This window comes from Lagopus muta, chromosome 3 (assembly GCF_023343835.1).
Source record: "Lagopus muta isolate bLagMut1 chromosome 3, bLagMut1 primary, whole genome shotgun sequence".
NCBI lineage: Eukaryota > Metazoa > Chordata > Aves > Galliformes > Phasianidae > Lagopus > Lagopus muta.
This window is the reverse complement of record NC_064435.1, coordinates 48,536,141-48,556,443: the sequence shown is the minus strand read 5'-3', so window position 1 is coordinate 48,556,443 and position 20,303 is coordinate 48,536,141. Positions and strand designations below refer to the sequence as shown.

General features: G+C 36.6%; 1 protein-coding gene across 5 annotated transcripts in view; it reads left to right on the top strand.

Moving 5' to 3' along the window:
* Nucleotides 1-20,303, top strand: part of DLGAP1 (DLG associated protein 1) — a 377,818-nt gene that overhangs the window by 64,600 nt on the left and 292,915 nt on the right. For 4 of the 5 annotated variants that reach the window (XM_048939382.1, XM_048939380.1, XM_048939381.1 and 1 more), the window contains exon 2: nt 9,016-9,165. The exons of the other annotated variant lie outside the window; for it this stretch is intronic. The gene's annotated coding sequence lies outside the window, so the exon portion shown is untranslated. The remainder of the gene's footprint in view (nt 1-9,015; nt 9,166-20,303) is intronic. 5 annotated transcript variants of the gene reach the window in all.

Below are 20,303 nucleotides of genomic sequence, written 5' to 3'. Positions count from 1 at the left end.
ACACATTTATCTAGGATGCTTGCCATCGTTCTTCCTGTTTACAGCTATGCATTAGGGAAGTTGTAATCATAGAAATAATGTTCTTCAGAATACTACTTCAATTAGGTTACATTTTTTTCAAGCAGCCGATTACATCTCTAAAATCATATTTAGAAGACTTAAAGTACACAAGAAAGCAGTGAGCACTGTGAAGGATGCGTTTATTTATAGTACAGAATAGAAATTTGCCAGAACTTGGACACTTTTTCATACCAATAATTGAATAATTAAATGATACTGAAATAAACATGTTACAAAAAAAAAAAAAAAATTAATAAATAAAGACACAACAACAGCAACAACAACAAAACCTCCTGCCATGTTTTTGCCCTGGAATTGAACGTAGATTTTGAAAGCTATGCAAACAAGATGTTTCTTTCTTGCGCAGGTGATACCACTTTTTTAGGGCTACCGCACCATTTTTACATATCAGTTTTCTGATGACTATTAGAATACAACAAAGAAATGGCTTGGGATTTCATGCTCAGTAGGTAGCAATGATACAGCAGTAAATGTCAAAGACAATTAATGCTTCTATCTGCCATTCATACTGCTGTGAAGTAACAGTTTGCCAGACTGTATTGTTGTTTCTCAGAACCAAACAAAGGTCTACTGCCTCAGATTGTAATGCTTTTCCCAGCAGTCCATTACTCTCTCACACAAGATGGGTGAAATTAAGCCAGCCTCAAACATCATTGTAATGAAGTTTTGAAATTCAAAACTTGCTTCTCATTTTAATCTCTTAATTCAATGCCTAGACTGTTCCCACAAAAGAAACAAATACTCCAGCAAATACTAAGGGAATCCAGAACCAAGTAGTTTGGGGTGTTTGTGCAGGAATATGGCTATTGCTGTTTACTGTTACTGATAACTTCTCTGCATTCTGAATTTGCTTTTAGCTGATTACACCTTTCAGATGGCTTTGCCTGTAGACTCTTTGGTATTGTTGAGAAGTGCCAACCCATGAGACATGAGGGCTGCTCTGAAAATAACACCTATTTTACCATGTTAGCCGATGGCATCAGAATCGGACTGTGTGAAACCTTTCTCTTCCAGTTGGAAGAGAGATATGTAGCTTAGAAATCTATTTTAATTAGGCCAGATGATTGTAATTCACTGATAGTATTTGTAACTCATGCCTGTTTGTATCTTTCAAGAAAATTTCACCTTGCTGACAGTAATTATATCATTCAGGTTCTTTCATCTTCGTGTTGGCTTTTCAGCTCCCTTTTCTGTTTCATTCCTTATTGTATATGTTGAAACATCTCTAACTGAATTTTTTTCAGTTTGGTGCTACATAGGCATCAGAGGTTTCTTTCCTAAGGGCCTCTGGGACGAGAAACAAACTCATGTATATCATAAAGACCTGTCTACATGTGAAATTTTATAAGATGCTCCAACATTCTCTTAAAAATTTTGCAGAGGTCTTCCCTTTAAGACGTTGCATTTTCAGATTGTAAAACTTTCTATAAAACAGTGCCTCATGCTTCAGCAGATTTAGGAGAGTCATTCCTCCTTAACTCAGCAGTGCTCAACCCAAGATACCACAGAAAAGAGAATGATAAGTAATTACTTGCTATTAGATGTGAGCAACTGGGAGAGCAGGGATGAAAACACATTGGCTATGCCCCTCTATCTGTTAGAAGAACTGAGAGCACAGGGTGAATTTTATGCAACAGTAAAAAATGGAAACACAACCTACTTATCCCTGTATGTTGGCTTGTTGGCTATAGTTGGCTTGTTTGGAAGATGTGGAATTCTAGATTTTTGCCTGTTGAAGGGAAATAGTGGGTTGTCTCTTACCCAAAACAGGTTGTAAATTGTTCATATTTATACAGTATCTTGTATAATTCTAGTGACTAGTGATAATTTCAAGCATATTGAGATGAAAAATATGAATGTGTGATTTTTTTAATATGTTTTGTCATATTTGTGAATATCAGCATCAAAAGAGATCTAGAACCAGTTCATACTAGTTTTAGAACAGAATAGACACAGTTAACTGTGTGTATCAATATGGATTAGGGGATGACCTTCTGGAGAGGAGCTTTGCTATGGAGGACCTGAGCGTTCTGATGGATAACAGGTTGGCTGTGAGCAAGCAGTGTGGCTTTGTGTCCAAAAAGGCCAATGGAATTCTGGAGTGCATTAAAAAGAGTGTGGCCAGCAGGTCAAGGGGGGTATTCTCCCTTCTCTACTCTGCACTGCTGAGGCCGCATCTGAAGTGCAGTGTCCAGTTCTGGGCTTTCCAGTTCAGAAAAGACAAGGATCTCCTAGAAAGAGTCCAGTAGAGGGCAACAAAGATGATTAGGGCCTGGAGCATCTTCCATATGAGGAAATGCTGATTTTATGATTCATATTAAGTCAACATTGCAGCACTTGTGGACTTGTTAGTGACTTCAACATAGATCCTTCATATTTGCATGGTGAAAAGGGGGCCATACAATGAAACAGAATGAAAAACAGAATATGTGAGAGAAATAAAAAATATTCTCCCAAATTTGCATCTAATTTTTTAAAAATCACATATTAAAAAGATAGTTCTGCTAAGCACTATAGAGTTGACACATTTCTTGACTAAATGTTAACTTTATCTAAATGCGATCAGAATTTACATTCTTTATTTAATGTTTGTGCACTTTCTCTAAATTGTACCAGAAATCTCCATATAAATGGAGATTTTCAGGTCATCCCTCCACTTGAGTCTTTTGACTGAAGTGAGAGATTTGGTGTTAGGTGACAGATTTCCAATACTCTATTTATTGAAACACTTCATAGGCAGTTCTGTAGTTGCATGTGATTTTAAAGGAGATCCGAACAGAGAGTTTTTAATATTTATTAAAGATTGGCTGAACCTAAGGAGCTTCTTTGAGGCTAGAAACTTCTGTGATCTTTTTGTTTTGCTTTTAAAGTGAGACTGACATATTTTAGTCATAAGAGAACTCAAAGCTGTCAAAGCTAGGGGATTTGAAGCTAAAGCTGTTAATTCCATCAGCTTGTACAAGTATTGCATCTTTTCTACTTGTATCCATCCTGAAACTTGGGTCACCATGAATGTTAGGCTTACATCACAGTTTGTAGTTAGGTTTGTGAGTTATTGATTTGTAGGTATTTTTTCTAAAATATGGTTCAGTGTATTGGTATGATTTAAATATACTGTGGGACTTAATAAGGTAGTAACATCCATTTTCTCCATGTGGGAGTGTGAATTACTGGTGAAAGACAAAGAGACACAATTCCCTAGTTCTCTTTTGGTCTCTGTGCTGACTCACTGCATAATTTTACTGAAATCGTTTAAATTCAGGTGAAATGGGCCTCTGTGAAGCTGATGAGATAAGCACTGCCCTTCAGTCATTAATGTAAATTTATTAATATGTTAGTATGTTGTTGCATAGCATCCTTGTAAAGTTTGTTTAATTAAATTGCTTTTTTTAATTTTTACATTATTTATTCAAAGGTGGTTTTGTTTTGATTTTAGTTTGTTTTATTTTTTCCTAACAGAAGCGGTCAGGAAAAAAAGTTTTTATATTGTGGAAACATTTTTTCTAAGATTTTACTCTCCTACATCCAAATAACCTTTCGAAACCCATAGGCACCTGTAGTTAACTGGCGTTTAGTGGAGTTAATAGCTGGAGGTATCACTGACTCTTGCTCAGATCTCTTGAAAACTAAATGATGCTTAGTGATACTTGAATCTCAAATAATGCCACTGAACATTCTGCTGTCCACTGTAAGGAGTACCTCTGTCATTTTTGTGTGAAAACTCAAGAGTCATTACTTCCTTTTTCATATAGAGTGAAAATCAAAACACTGATCAGGTCTGCCAAGTGAATTTGTCTTTCAGAAAGCTATAAAATCATAGAATCATCTGAGTTGGAAGGAATGCTTAAAGGCCATGTAGTCGAACTCCCCTGCAATGAACAGGGACACCTACAGCTACGTCAGGTTGCCCAGAGCTTGATCCAGGCTGACCTTGAACATCTTCAAGGACAGGGCATCTGCCACCTCTTGGGGCAACCTGTTCCAGTGCCTCCCTCACCCTTTGCAGCGAAGCTTAACACAGGACAAAGCATTATTTTCTTTCTGTTTCCTTATGGGAATTGCACCCTGTATTTCTGTGTTCTGCCTTTTTGCTTATTGTCTGTGGGACATTTTTCAGCAAACATTAGACTTGCTCAAGTTAGCCTTAAAGATTCAGAGTTGGATTTGTTCACAATTCATGTATCTCCAGTATCTTGGAAGTCACTCTAGTCTTTTTGACAGAAATGTTGGATGGCCTACGAGTTTTTCACCTCCACATATTTCTTCCACTCTTAAAATCCACAGCTGACTGAGGAGAACATGAAATTATGGCTCAGAGTGACTTTACATGTGTACACATCCCAGTAATGTGAATGGCAGTACCAAGTGGTGGTGATTCATTCCCTCAGCTCCAAAATTGCCAGCATTCAGAGGAAAAGGATTACTTTTAAACAAAGAAATGCTTCAATCCAACAGAGAGTACCGCCATTATAGACTAATTAATCAGGGAAGTCATTCTGAAAGTAGATTTAACTGCAGGATTTCTTGTAGAGGGAAACTAGAATTACAGTAGGAAACTATTGAGGACTGAAAGTTGTAGATAGAATTGCATATTTTAAGGGCTCCTCAAATTACACCTGAGGAAAGGTTCACTCTGGGGATGCTAATGAAATGGTTCCTGTTTGTGTGATTCAGTGTTTTCTTTGGATAATATCTCTCCAGTAAAGTAATTGCAGTTGGCTGTGAAGCAGGAAGACAACTAGTTTAATTTGTTCTGTTTTCCACTTCAGTACCACCTCAGGCTGTTTCTTGGCTTCCCTTACGAGATTTAGCAGAGTCAGCCTCTTTATTAGTGATAGGGGAGACCTCAAAGGAAGACACAGATGTGGCAGGTAACTACGCTGGTGACTTTTGGCTGTTAGTAGCCCTTTGGAATCATTGCTGATCTGTGGGTAAGCTGGGAATTAGAGACTCTATAGTACTAGAACAGTTTATGTCTTTCTGGAACATAAAAGCTGAGCTGCTATTCTCTTATGGCTATTGCAAAGCAACTCCAGTGATTTGGAACTCCCTGGCTCAGCTTCACTTTTTTTTTTTTTTTTTTTTTTTTTTTTAAAGTGTCTGAAGCAGATAAAATTCATACCTTTTCTCCTGGTGATTACATTGTCTTCAGATGAACCACAGTAGTTTCGCATAGACTCAAATGATAGGTTGAAAGGGACTTCTGGACTGCAAGCCAACTTCAAAGCTAGATCAGATAACTCAGCTGTGTCTCATCAACTTTTGAATTACTCCAAAAGAGCTCTGTAGCTCATTTCAGCCACTACTACAATGAAGGAAGGAAGGATTTTCTGTTGCTTTGTCCCAGTAGAACAAAGTTGCTTCCCTTTGCCCCAGATAAGTTATAATTTGATACTTCTTCCAGGCAAACGAAGTAATAGGAAAGTAGGCACTGTGGCTTTGGTGGCCTACAGAAGTTCTAGGGACTCCAGATAGTCACCATTTATCTCCACAGAGATTTTCAGAGGTCCAGAACATTGGTAGAACCCTGTTATTGGTGGCTCTTTGTTTGCTTACAAGTGTCGGAGAGGCAGCGATGTTTTTACTAGGAAACAGTCCTTTATTCTGATAAGAATTGCAATAGACTTGGGACATGCAGAAATAATAGAAATTCTGAAACTAATTCTTGGAAGCACATGAAACTAATGCCTTGGAAGTGCAGCTAAAATTTTAGAAATGAATGCTTGGAAAAGGCATCCTAAAACTCATTTATATTTAACAGAGCTTGTAATGCTGCAGATTTTTATATGTTTTTGGTAGCTCTTGAAAGACATGAGGTTTTACCATTTTTAGAATATGCAATTTCAAGTAGTCTTTCCAACGCGCACATCTATGTTAAATTGGAGATTTAATCATAAAAATGTCTTAACCTACAAGCTTGGTAATATATATGCAGCAAGAAAAGATTTAGAAGGTATGCTTTAATGATTTCAACACCAAATTTTCAGTTTTCTGATTTCCTGATCAGCTCTTTTACCTCTGAAGTGCCTCATTCAGAATAGCTGTCTGTACAAAATGTGTTCCAGCTTTTCACTCACGTTACTGAGGTTAAGGACTACTTCTCCATTTTTGTGTTCCCTTCCTTCTGTTGTTATGGAACAATGTTTTGTATGTATTCTGTTAATTGGGAGATATCCATACATAAGATTTCAGTAATCTCACTATAATCTGCTCTGTTTATGTGGACTCACCAACTAGATGTAGTCTGAAAGGAGTTAATTGCTGAGGAATTCTTTCTGGAATCAACTGCTGTACAACCACACTGTTAAATCTGAATTTGTTATTCATCTCCTTATTTTTAGTGAGTCTCCTTCCTGAGAGTGTTCAGTATATTCTCCCTCCATAAATGATTGATTGAATTAACTTACTGTATATTGGAGAGATGGGAACACCATTCCAGTCTTCCCGCTGGGGCCCTTTATGCCTCTCTAAATGTGCAGAAAGGAAACTAGCTTTAGTCATCGGAAAACATACTAATGCTCAGTTGTATAAAGGGAAAAACAGCCTATGCTTGCAGCAGCTGAGTTAGCTGACAACTCATTAGTGCACATTAACTGTGACCCACCTTACAGGATGAACTAGTAATTTGGTCAGACATTCGTGGTGTTCCTTGCTCAAAGTAAGAGGGGAAAAAAAAAAGTGAAATTTCATTTGATTTGCTGAAATTTTACTCTCAATGTTTTCAAATTAATTTTGTTGTTAGTCTTCTGGACAATTTCACATCTGAAGGGAGGTAGGTGGAAGGCTAAAATGTTTATAGTCATTCCAGTTCTTTCAGTATAGAAGTTATTTCGCACTTCTTTCAAAAAGCACATTTGTGAATACTACTGGTTTGCTGTATTTTCTATTAAAAATATCCAGTTCTTTACTGCTGGTAACATTGAGTATCTGATGAGAGAACACATGGGCCTTAATGCTATTCAGATGCCCTTCTACTGGGAAACCAAAATGTACACTTTGCTGCTTCCAATGAGAATTTGTTGGTTCCGAGGATGGGGACACTTAGGTTTTTGTGACACCAATTTATTACCTTTTTTTTTTTATAATAAAATGATGTTTAAAAAAAAAAAAAAAATCAGGTTATTTACACACACACACACACACACACACACACACACAAAAAAAAAAAAAAAAAAATCATGTCCAGAATGTCCAGATGTAGTAATACTGATCTTCTATGTGAAATCCACTGATGTTGGAAGACTGGATTTGCTGAGAGTTGGATTCTCTCAGCCATTCAGTTCATATTGAACATGTTCATGAGCATATTTATTACTTTCATTATTATGTATTTGCAAGTAGGCAGATATAGCCAGGAATGTTAAGTGAAGATAAACAGATGAGGGACAACAAAACTCCATTCCTTTTTTCTTGAATAAAGAGGGGAAGAGAAACAGTTTTCTCATGGCACAGAAAAACTATTTTTTTTTTTTTTTAATGAAAATTTTCATGAAAAGTTGATACTTATACCAAACCTAACTGAAGCTTCTGCTTTTTCTGGGGCAGAGAGGAGAATTAGAAAAATCTCCTAATCTAAGATTTCTCTCATATTCTCAAATGAACATAAGTTTGTTCTATTTTCCCAATCTCTTAAAATGACGTTTTATGAAGTTCTCATTCAGAATTATGTTATTTCACGCTTACTTCTTCTTTCCTCTTTTCCATTATTCCAGTGAGTATTAAGAGTTCCTAAAAGTTTGTCAAGGATCTTAAATGTTTAAGTTGCACATTTGTTCTAATGCATGTTGAATATGACGACAAAAGAACAAAGAGAAGTAACATGAAGCCAATCAATCACTGAAATGCAAGTGAAGGAAATGTATTCAGTGTTCATCCACTGTTGCTGTTGAGGGTACGATATTAGATAAAGGATATGAATTTTATATGTTGTGTCACTTTAAACAAGCAGTTATCAAAAAAACAACTATTATCATATGCAACTTCAGTTAACCAAATGTTTTGCAGTGCCTGTTGGCTTTAGAAAGTGGAGAGGCTGATGAGTCAGTCACAGTTATCTATTTCCATGTTATTTTAAGTTCCAGTTCTGTCCTATTTTGCTGTGTGTATTGAAATTGGCATAGTGGCCCCTTCACTGATTTCATCCAATTCTTTCCATATTCAACAATTTTGTTTTTTTTTTTTTCTTTCAGAATATTTTTAGAGTGACAGGTTAAGCAAGTATTAATTGCAAATCGAAAGACCAGTGTCTTCTCACTTAACTCTGACATCCCAAGGATTGTTCATAAAACTTAAGGGTTTTCTTCACGACTCTACATGCCCTCTCAAATCTTTAAATTCATTCTTTCTTATCAGTACTTTGCTTAAATAAAAGTGGTTTTATAGCAAGTTGCTTGTTGCAAAAGGCTTGCATTGAAGATGTTTGACCAGGTCTGTTTCCAAAGAAATTTGGGAAATTTTTAGAAATCTAAAAAGTACATTCAGCATATTCTGCTTCTCTCATGACCTTCTCTCTTCTAATACTTGGCTGGGTGGGTAGACCCCAAATTCGGGCAGCTATCTGCTCCAGTGTGGTCCTGGAAATCTGTGACCATCTCTGTGGCCCCATACGCAGAACTGGTTATTATTTGGCAGTATGCTTCTGAAAATGCCATGTGTAGTAGAAACACTCAGGGATGATTGATTCTTATTTCAATGAATGAATGAATGATTTGTATGATTTGTTTTCGCCCACTTTGCTGAGTATGCTGGAATATATTCATTATTCATTCCTTTTAGAGAAATAGTTTCAGATTGCATGTGTATATGTATATTTGTTAAGGGAAAGGGTTAAGTAGGGGGCAATAGTTTAAAATGAGATTTCATCAGTTAGATCTTTCTCCTCTTCAACTAACTTTATTTATGTTATTTGTTTTGTTTTGTTTTTCCCCTTGGCAGCCAAAGTTCATAAAACATCACGAGGGTCATATTGTTCAGGATTTCGAAGAGCCATCATTTACCTTTGCGGATACAAGTAAACGTACAATGGTGTCCCGACCATCTGCTCAAGCTGCTTGAGAACAATCTTCTGTGCAAATGGCATGAAAGGTAATTTAACCTCAGAAGGTGCCCATGGAGCTTCAGTTCTGTTTACCATTGTCTCTTTGCCAGTCTAAAAATAACTCACGCTGAACAAAAAAAAAAACCCTCTTTTTCCAATTTAAAGAGCAGATAATCAGAGGAGCTAATTTCAGCTAATTTGAACTAACAAGGGGCTGTTTTTCCCTTCTAGTATTTTTCTAAGTAGCAAAGAGCTTTTCTGGGACAAATGGTAGCTGTCTTATAATTGTCTTTGTTTGCTGTAGGAGGCTGTTGTCTTTCAGAGTACAAAACAGGATATAGTCATGAGCAGTATTCAGTGCTTGGTGATGCACACTTTTGACATTTCAAATGCAATTCTGCCTTGATCCCTTTGTTACTTTGCTTTGCTCGTCCGTACCTTTTTCATTAGAAATGCACCTTTGCTATTATAAATATATTTTTTAAATAAATTGTCATATTTTTATCTATTTTTATCTATTTTTTATTAAGCAGCTAAGAAATTGAGGTTCCTTTCTAAATCAAAATGGAAACTGCAGCTTTAACCTCTATTATCTTCTGCCATCTAATTTCTTCAGTTCCAACCACTACAAATAAAGCAATTGCTGTCTCCTTCATGCTCCCTTACTCTTTATGCTCCATTCCTCCCGAATCCTTGTAGGTCAAACTAATCCCAATTTTGAGAATGTCCTTTTGCTAAGGTCCAGAGTGAGACTAGACATTGTAGAGCATTGTCTCTGGGAAGCTGTAGCTGTGCTGGCATGATACGTGCCTCATTGAGAGGAGAAACAGAAAATGTGTTTTCCTGTCTGCGTTTTCAGATAGTGTGTTTTGAGGGAGCATATGAATATCAGCAGCAGAGGAGAAGATAAACATAATTTGTATTCAACAAATAAACTTGTATTAAAGTGGCAATGGAGATACCGTGTGAGGGGAAAAAAGTTTTGTTGCTGAATTAGCTATATCAGTTTAGCTAACCTAATAAGGCATATTTTATTGCAATCAATGCACTCTGGACATAGAACAGAGGGAACAGGTTTTCACATTAAGCTGTGAGAGAGTGTTCTGTCATTATGATGGTGTATATTTTGCTCTAGTTTAATAACGCACACCTGATTCATGTTTTTCTTGGACGTTTTCACTTAGATTTTTTTAAAGGAGAAGAGGTGGAACATGACAGATTTGAGAATGTTTTATATAGCTTTCAACAAGAAGCAATTTATAGCAACTTCAAGTTATATAACTTCTAACTCCACTTTTTCATGGCACGATTTAGATAGTTCTGGTGCTTTCACAATAATTCAAAGGGATATGCAATCAGTCAATCTATTTTATCTATTTTAAGCATTTTTAAAAACCCATCGCTGTACTTTTTAGTTCTAAATCTGAATAAAAGTGTTAGTTTGCTATAAACACGTATTTTGCAAGATATCGGAAAGGAAAAGGTCTTCATTTGTTTATGGAGACTTGATCAAATAAAGGGATCCTACAGCACTTTTAATTGTATAAGCAGCATTAATTTGTGTAGGTAGATTGGGATGAACTTCAGGTGTCATAAGACAATGGGTTTAGTCTCCATCAGTAAACTTGTTTGAGATTAATAATACCCCAGAATTATCTGGGATAATAATACCCCAGATATTATTATGAAAAATAATATAGGATAATTATAGGACAAATTAATGCAACAAAGTTTTTCATGAAGAAATATCTGGGATAATCTAGAAAGACATCTAGAAATTCATCTGGATGCCTTCAGAATGATGTTTGAATATTATGGAATAGTTTATTCGAATAATTTTGTGGTATTGTTTAAATTAATCATTTGGCTTTTAGAGTCAAGTGAATAATTCATGAACTTCTCATTTCAAAAGCTGTAATTATCTGCTGTCATCTGCCATGATCTCAAGCTGTGGCTGGCTTTCTCTTTGCAGTGAGTGCAAGCAGCTGTAGGCGTCTAAATATGTGTTAGGTGTTTATATGCTAATATGTAATCGATGGACTATAGGTCTCTGTCATAGTTAAATCAAAAGGATGATACAAAAGACAAAACTCTTCTAGGTCCAAATCATGTATACCTTTGTATGCAGTGAATACCATATGAAATGTTCCAGGGTATGTGAGACATCTACTTGGAATTGATGCATGTCACAGAGGGCCTGTAGGAGACCTACAGCCTCTTGAAGTGATACTAGGAGGCCAGAATAAATGCAGGACATCTCAGAGGACAGCTGAAATAAGCCGTATGTGGCAGACATAAGTGTCTTACTTGCTTGTAGATGACAGAATTTGGATGTGTTAATCTAAAAGGTGAAGTCAATCACATGTAATTGTTAATTTATCATATTTTCTGCAAACAGATCTACTTAAAGAATTAGAATATTGAAAGTTACCCAGGTTTTGCCTTGTTTGAGTATTGTGGTCCTTTGTAGCAATATAACATTACTATGATTTTACCAAAGAGCAGCTTTCAAGAGGAGGCTCCCAATCAGAAAGTTTCATCTCTGAGAGTGTTAGGGACCGAACTGCATATCTGCCTCGCCAGTTGCTTGTGATCAGTAGCAAGATCAACAAAAGCAGGTGGTCCGTGCAAGGGTGCTGGAAACTTACCAGGACTGCTGATGATACCAAATTGAAGGAATCAGTCGATGCACTGTAGTGCAGGGCTGCTGTCCAAAAGGGCCTAGACAGGAGGGAGTGGACTGACAGGAGCCTTGTGAAATTCAGTAAGAGACAGAAGTGAAGTCCTGCACATGGGGAGGAGAAGCCCTTGGCAGCAAGACAAGACTGAAGATTTGCTGCCCTCAGAGTAGTTCTGCTGAAAAAGGCCCTAGGGGTTATGGAGGACATCAAGGTGAACATAAGCCAGCAGTGTTTCTAGCAGCACAGTAGGTTAGGCATCAGTCCTGGTCTGCATTATGAAATATGCAACAAGCTTATCAAGGGAAGGGATTATCTGTCTTCATTATGCACAATGCCACGCAGTCTTGCTTGCCAACCCTTCCTACCCCAGTGCAGGAAAGAAATTAATAAACTGTGGCATGTTAAGCAAAGGGCCATCAGATCAGTAAGAATAGTAGCATTTTTCGGAGAAAGAGAAGTTGAGGAACATTGACAGATGCAGTCTGGAGGCATAGTGTCTTTGGGGGCATACTAAAGCAGCCCCTGATACCTGCAGGGAGGTTACAGAGCCATAGTTGTGCATGGTGGGAAGACAAGAGAGAACAGAATCATAGAATCGAAGCACGCGCTTGAAGGGACCCTAGATATCATCCAACTCTCTGCTGTGGGTAGGGTTGCCACTCACTAAATGAGGCTGCTCAGGACCCCATCCAAACCGGCCTTGAACAGCGCCAGGGATGGGGCACCCACAGCTTCTCTGGGCAACCTGTGCTAGTACCACACCACCTTCTGAGTAAAGAGTTTTTTTAACATCTAACCTAAACTTCATCTCTTTTAGTTCAAAATCATTCCTACTTGTCCTATCACTATCAGACCATAAAGTAGGTCCCCTTTCTGCTTGGAAGCTCCCTTCAAGAAATGCCACCATGTGGTCACTCTAGAACCTTCTCCAAGCTAAACAAGCTGAACTCCCTCAGCCTTTCCTCGTAAGAGAGGTGCTTCTCTTAGCATCTTTGTGGCCCTCCTGTGGACCCTCTCCAACAGCTCCATGTTCTTCTTGTGGTGGTGTCCTCAGATGAAACCTTACAAGGGTCAAGTAGAGGGGAACAATCACAAGAAGTTAAGACTGACCATCAAAAGAATGGTTTTCACTCTTGCCCAGTGATGCATTGGGTTGCCCAAAGATGCTGTGCTTCTCTGAAGTGCTGAAGACCCAGGTGGAGCACCTGTTCAAGAACCCAGGCAACTAAGTCTGATTTCACAGCTGACCTTCCTTGGGGCAGGAACCTTGGACTTGAGACCACACAATTTCCCTTTCTATCTGAATTTTCCTGTAATCTTAAAATGTATTATTTCAGGATGTGACATGAGAAACTTCTTTCTTCAAGTCTGATTAGACTTAGAACAGTTTCCCCTTAACTGTAGGTATAAAAAACAAACCCTTTCCTTTTCTTATGGCAAAAATGTCACCACAGAGTTAATTACATCACAGAGTTAACCCTATTATTAAAAAAAAAAAAAAAAAAAGGTTGGAAATTAAAGTGATTTTTGAAACCTTGATACAATCAGCATTAAAAAATTGTGAAACTCTACTGAAGGCACAGAAGAAGAAAAAGGAAATGCTGCACAATTTAGGCTTTGGGTTTCTTATTGTGCTTTATTTGCTGTGAAAATTTTGGAATATTTTTGTATTTACTTACCTCATAAAGGAAACAAGGCAAGCACACTACTAGGAGGAATTAAATGTAAGTTTGACTTACAACCAGAAATATAAATTTCTTCAAAATTAGAAAAGCCCATGAAAAAAAAAATTCATGTTCTTCTAGGATATTTTTTTTCTCTCTCATCACAGAGAAGCAAAAACTTTTCTGTATATTTAATGAAACACTGAAATAGATTTTCTTACCTGCTAATTAAATCTATACTTTATTATTTTAATCACACAGCATGTATTATAGATAACCCTGTGCATATACTGCTAGCTATGCTTATGCAAAAATAAACACTTTTGAAAAGTGACAGATTTGAATGGGCTGAAAGCAAGCTGCTTTATGAAAGAAAATACACTGAATTACTATTCTTTTTGTCAGTGGTATTAAATAGTAGGTAAAAATAAAAAGAAAAGTATAAAATAGCAATTACACTAACTTGTAAAAAAAAGAAAGGCTTTTTCAAAACTGTTTAAATCAATACATAGAGACACCGTGTTATAGTAATGTTTCAGCTGAAAATATGATGCTTAGGAAAGGTATTCTTCCTATCTGAACAGTATTGTGAGAGTATATTTCTGAATTCCTAATTAAAAAACAGATGTTTGTAAATATAAAATAAAAATAATGTTGCTAATATTTGCATTCTGTTTATTAGACAGAATACCTTAAATTTTTTATACTGTAATTTATTCTATAGTGCTAGATGCTGAAAGTGTATTTTGTACCTTCTTAGCTTCAAAGCAGTTATTTTTTAGATGCGACACATGGGAAAATGTGGCTTCTGGTTTTTGACCTCTTGGTTGGAAATAATATAGTAAAGCTTACAAACTTTTATTAGTATTATTAATTTAGATCGTTAGTGCTTTCATAGTTCAGTCATTCTCAGAGTTCTCATTTGCATCTCTCTGAATCATGGTCAGTGGTTTCCAATATACATTATTTGCTTTTGGAGTTAAAAAAAAAAAAAAAAAAAAAAAAAAAAAGAGAGTCTTCTTAATAAAGCTTTACAAGTAAAACTCACAATCAGAAAACGACATGCTTTCACACTTGTTTATAAGTAAGACACAAGTCTTCACAGTGTTCACCTGCAAGCTTTTACGTTAAAGTGGGCATGAGATCCTTTACTTCAACATCAATTTATTTGACTTATGTTAATTTTTTTGGGGGGGAAGGGAAAGAGCTTTTTGATATACTTTTGGCATTCTTCCATTTCAGCACTTAAAGTCAAGTCATTAAATATTTCTGATGGCTCTAACTAGAAGAAAATTAGGTCAGCAAAACTGGTATGTCATGTCTTTAGGTGTGGTGATGTCTTGAAACTGAAACTTCTGCTGTATATGAAAATACGAGATATTTAATTAACACTTCTTGTGAATCAGTGATCAGTGCATAATACAATGAAATAAGAAAAAAAAAGAAAAAACTTGACAAAGTGTTGAAATTATAGGCAATGGTATTTTTAATGTTGAAATAGAATTTGTTCTACAATACCTTATCACAAGAATCGTAGAGGAATGTAATATGTATGGGAGTGTACAAGGGAGAAGTGCAAAGGATTTTAGGGCATTATGAAATAACTAGGTTGATGACAGATAAGGCTGATATAACTGAAAGTTACACTATGCTAATGAAGTTTAGAAATCTTGAATTAAATTATTTAGTGAACTTTACCATGCTGATGTAATATTATCTGCTTCGTAACCTATACTCTTTGCAAATGAAACAGCTATTTTTTAGGCAGTTTTAGTGTAGTGGTTAACCACCAAATATTAATATAGATTAATCCTCCTTTTATATTATAAAATGGTGGGCAAAAAACTGAACGTGAGGCAGCAATGTGTACTTGGAAAGCCAACCGTTTCATGGGCTGCAGCAAAGTGTAGCTAGCTGATCAAGGGAAGTGAATTATCCACTTCTGTTCTGCTCTCATGGGATCCCACCTGGAGCACTGAATTTGGCTCTGAGGCTCCCAGCAAAATGGCATTGAATTCTTGAGGAGAGACCAGAGGAGAGCCATAAAAATGACTAGAGGGCTGGAGCAGCTCCTCTAACAGAGGTTAAGAGAATGGGGATTGTTTTGCCTGGAGATTGGGATCCAGGGAGACCTTACAGCCTAGGGGCCTGCAGGAAAGATGGGGAGGATAATTATTTCTCAGAGAGTGTAGTGATGGCATTAAAATGAAAGATGGTAGATTTAGCTTAGATCTTAGAATATTTTTTTTTAATTCAAAGGATGGCAAGGCACTGGAACAGCTTGCCAAGAGAAGTTATGGATTCTCCATCCCTGGAAGCATTTGAAGACAGGCTGGATGGGTCTTTGGGCAACCTGGTCTAATGGAAAGTCCCTTTCAGTGACAGGGGCTTGATATGATTTCATCTTCCACTTCCTTCCTTTCCGTGTGTAGGAATTAATGAGTGATGCTATATCATGATGTACGTTATTTGAGCTCATTCAGTCAAAAGGACTGTAGGGTATGGCTTATTAAAGAGAGTAACGGTCAGTAGTCTTTTTATGTATGGTGGTGTTTGTTTATTTTCCCATACAATGTAAATATGCTACAGAATTACTCCTGCAAAGCATCTCAGAAAAATAGCAGTCTACATATAAGTTTAATTAGGATTTTCATTGTATGGGTTAGCTTGTTTGGGTGGTTTCTTCAGAAAAATAATATGCAGCAGTAGGAATACCACCTCTCCAGGCTTCAGCATTCTACTCCCAAGTAGAATGTTTGCTGTGAGGGTGGTGAGACACTGGAACAGATTGCCCAGTGAGACTGTAGGTGCCGCATCCCTGGAAGAATTTGATTCTTCTCTCAATTCCTGTTGAGCTTAAACAGAGGCTTTTCCTTCCCCTTTTTTCATGTTCAATGCTTATACTATCTCTCATAAAGTTGATTGTGAATGAATATTATTTAGAAAGAAAGTCAGATATACTTGTTTCTTCAAATGGGAGTTGTAGGTACTGATGAATCACAATAGAATAAGACTCTCGTCCAAGACTGTGCATACATGTAAGTCATAATATATATTGCACAAGTTAAAATAATAAAAATCTAATATTGCTTTGGAATTTTGATCTGCTAAAGGCACTTAACAAACTTTCCAAGGCTTATTTATCACACTTTCTGGTTCTCGTGTTCAGTGTCTTTATCTTAATACATAGTTAAAGTTTCTTCAGTCACCTCCATCAATGGAACTTAATGTATCTAGGTATGTGAGTATTGTAACTAAAGGTAATAGAATGAACTAATAATAATTGACAGTAAATTAACAGCTCTGTGTTATGTTTAGTAAAGTTTAAGTAGACTTTTTCTCCCTTTTATTCATACAAACTCTTTTCTGAGACTGACTTCACATAGAAACTTACTTCATTTAACAAATGATGGGCTGAGAGAATTGGGGCTCTTCAGCCTGGAGAAGACTCTATGGAGACCTTATTGTGGCCTCCCAGTATCTGAAGAGAGCTTACAGGAAAGCTGAGGAGGGACTTTTTACAAGGGCATGTCATTACATCATGAGGGGAAATGGCTTTAAACTGGAAGAGAGTAGATTAAACTAGGTATCAGGAAGAAATTCTTCGCTATGAGGATGGTGAGACACTGGAACATATTGCCCAGTGAGGTTGTGGATGCCCCCTCCCTGGAAGCATTCAAGGCCAGACTGGATAGGGCTGTGAGAAACCTGGTCTAGGGAGAAGTGTTCTTGCCTATAGCAGGGAAGAGAGGCATGCCTAACTATGCTGGAATTGCTGGCATACATAAACCTTCTAGACAGAGAGGCATAGTGGAATTTAGTAGTTTGATGGTGGTCTTTTTTTTTTTTCATTTTTTTTGTTTTTCAGCAATCATCACAAGAACTCTTATGACAGGTAGGCTTGGAAATCAGATTTGCCTCTCTTCAAAATGCATTGAAACTCATTCTCTCCCCACCAAAATGTGTCACATGAAGAAAAATGACTTTCTAGTTCATCTCTTTTTGATCAGAAAATACCTAGTTCCTGAAATGTTCTGAGCAATTCTGTTCTTTGTGCGATAAGTACACAAAGTTTGTTGGCAAACCTTTGCTTTGTCTTTTTGTCTTCATTGCTTACTTACTCGTATATAATGGTTTTATGTGTTTTATTTGACATTCAATTTGTTTCGGAAATGTAGATGATAAAATCAGAATTACAAACAATTTGTAGAACATTTACAGTCGTGTCTTAGTTTCAGCTGCGACAGTTGTTTTCTTCAGTGTCTGGTATGATGCTATGTTTTGGTTCTAGGAGAAAAACAATGTTGCTAACACACCACTGCTTATAGATGCTGCTTAGAAGTGTTTTTTTGTAGCCAAGGCCTTTGGCAGCATAGGGCCCAAGGAGTTGAGAGGGAATGGAATTGGGACAGCCAAAGGGATATTCTGTACCATATGACATCACACAGATGGAGTTTTGAATGGAGTGGGAGTTCATCTGGCTCTCTTCTGCTGCTTGGGGGGCTACTTGATCACGGGGGGGGGGGGGGGGGGAGTGAGCAATTAAAAAGTGGAATATAATTAATGAAATTCTTAAAATCTGAAATGTTTAAAAATGCTAAGTTAGTTTAAAGGAAAAAAAAAAAAAAAAGCGGTATAACCTGAGAATGTAGGCCTGAATCCTTTACAGTAGTTGAGGTAACGAGTTTAGATAAGGCTGTCCTCTTAAGCATTTTATATCCTGGATTTAGACATATGAAAGGAACACTACAGACAACAGTTGACAAATTGTTCCAACTACTAAAAGCATGTTCCCTTTATTTGAAATCCATATTGGTATCCATATACTGAGACAAGGTTATCTCTTCAGTGTTTTTTTTTCAGTGAACATTTGGTGCTGAGCACAGTTGATCATTTGCTCATTTTCATGATTCTTTTTTACTTCTGGTTCTCAGTATTGCTTTACAGTGCTGCAGCAGGCAGATGGGAAGAGAAAGAGGACTGTTTCCTCTTTCAGTCAATACCATTACTAAAATAAGAAAAAAAAAGGTGCCATTTCACAGATTCACAGAATGGCTAAGGTTGGAAGGGACCTCAAGGATCATGAATCTCCAAACCCCCTGCCGCATGCAGGGCCACCAACCTCTCCATTTAATACTAGATCAGGCTGCCCAGGGCTGTTTGTGCCCTATATGTATATAAATTTTATTCCTTATAACTTCTTTCCTCTGTGTAATGCATGATGATAGAAAATAATTTGAATTTTTTCTGATGACTAGATATTTTACTTCCCAGAGGAAATATGAGCATCAGAAGTGCCTATTATCATCTTTTCACATCAGCAGATACTATTTTGGCTACAAACTAATATACTGTGAATGCCTTGAACTATGCAAAGTTCAGGCTGAATGCGTTATTACTGAGGACTGTAAGGTAGCTGAAAGTCATCTGCTACAAATCACTTTTCCTGTTAGTTCTTAAAAGCATTCGTTAAATAGAAAATGTGTAAAGTATAGTGGACATGCTTAATCCCTTGGGGAACTGTGCAACATGAATTCCTTAATTTAAACTATGCCAATTTTTACTCTGCTGAATTTTGTAGTGGTTTTGCTTGTGATCCGTTTATTGAAGTATCAGTATGCTTAAACAACTTTTAAGGGTAATAGTGTAAAGTACTTTGGTTAACTGTAGTTCTCCCTTTTAAAAAAGATCTTTTTACAAAATGAATATATTTTTTCTTTAATTAAGGATGTATTTGTATGCTTCTGGATTAATAGCACTGTGGAAAATTCTAAAAAGAAATCTTGAAAAGACTAAGAGAATGTATAAACTAAGAAATTCTTTAATTATAGAATGAGTTTTCCTTAACTGCTTCAACTGCTACATACTTTAATAGCTGAATGTCAGAAACAAGAATTTTCTTCTCAAGCAAAAGCATGCAATGAATGCGCAGCAGAAGCTTGCTTCTTTTCATCTATTCATGTTATTTGCAGTGTGGTGATTTATGTTTGCTGGACATTTTGGTAGTCTCTATTGTAGCTATGGACTTTCAAGTGTAGCTAGAATTAAGTATAAAAAAAAAAAAAAAAGAAAGCAGTTTTAGTTCAGACAGAAAAGGGTGCTGAAAACCCAGATTCACAAATTAAAATGTGAACATGAAATATGTTTCTTTTCAGTTTTATTTTCTGGTAAAACTGAACCCCAGTAGGTTTGAAATTCTCTCTGTTCACCAGAGAAATGTCATCTGGCCCACAGCTTTGCCACTGCAAGTTCTTCTGTTCAGATTGGAAGAAACATCAGAAAGTACAATCAGTCTACTTTTAGTAAGCAATATCAGTATGATTTTTGCTGGCCCGTAAGAAATCTTTTACCTGTGAAGTTAATTATATAGTAAATAATTATTATTGTCATTGTATTCTTCTTTATTTCTGTACTCTGAAAAAAAAAGTAGGATCTTTTTTGCTTTGTCTTCATTATTAGTTCTATCATTAATATAACAACACCTGAGATTTATAATCTTACTGCACACATCTTTTGAAATATTTTTGGCAATTTTGTGGCTTAATTTAAGTCTGGACTAGACCCAAGGGAATTTGCAGTACTTCTTTTGATGCTGACTCCCTTTTCAGTGAGCTTGTTCCCTTTATCAGTGCTGAACCTCTCAGCAATCTTGAGAATATTGGGACTGTACAATAGGTATTTCCACTGCAGCCCACTTCACTGTCTGTAGCTTTGTCTTAGAGCGAATAATGCAATGAGAAAGCAGTGAGAATACATAATGAGGTGCAGAGAACACATACAAAATTAAAATCTAGGCTACCTGCACTTCCTCTGAATTTTTCAGTCATCTTCACACTTATT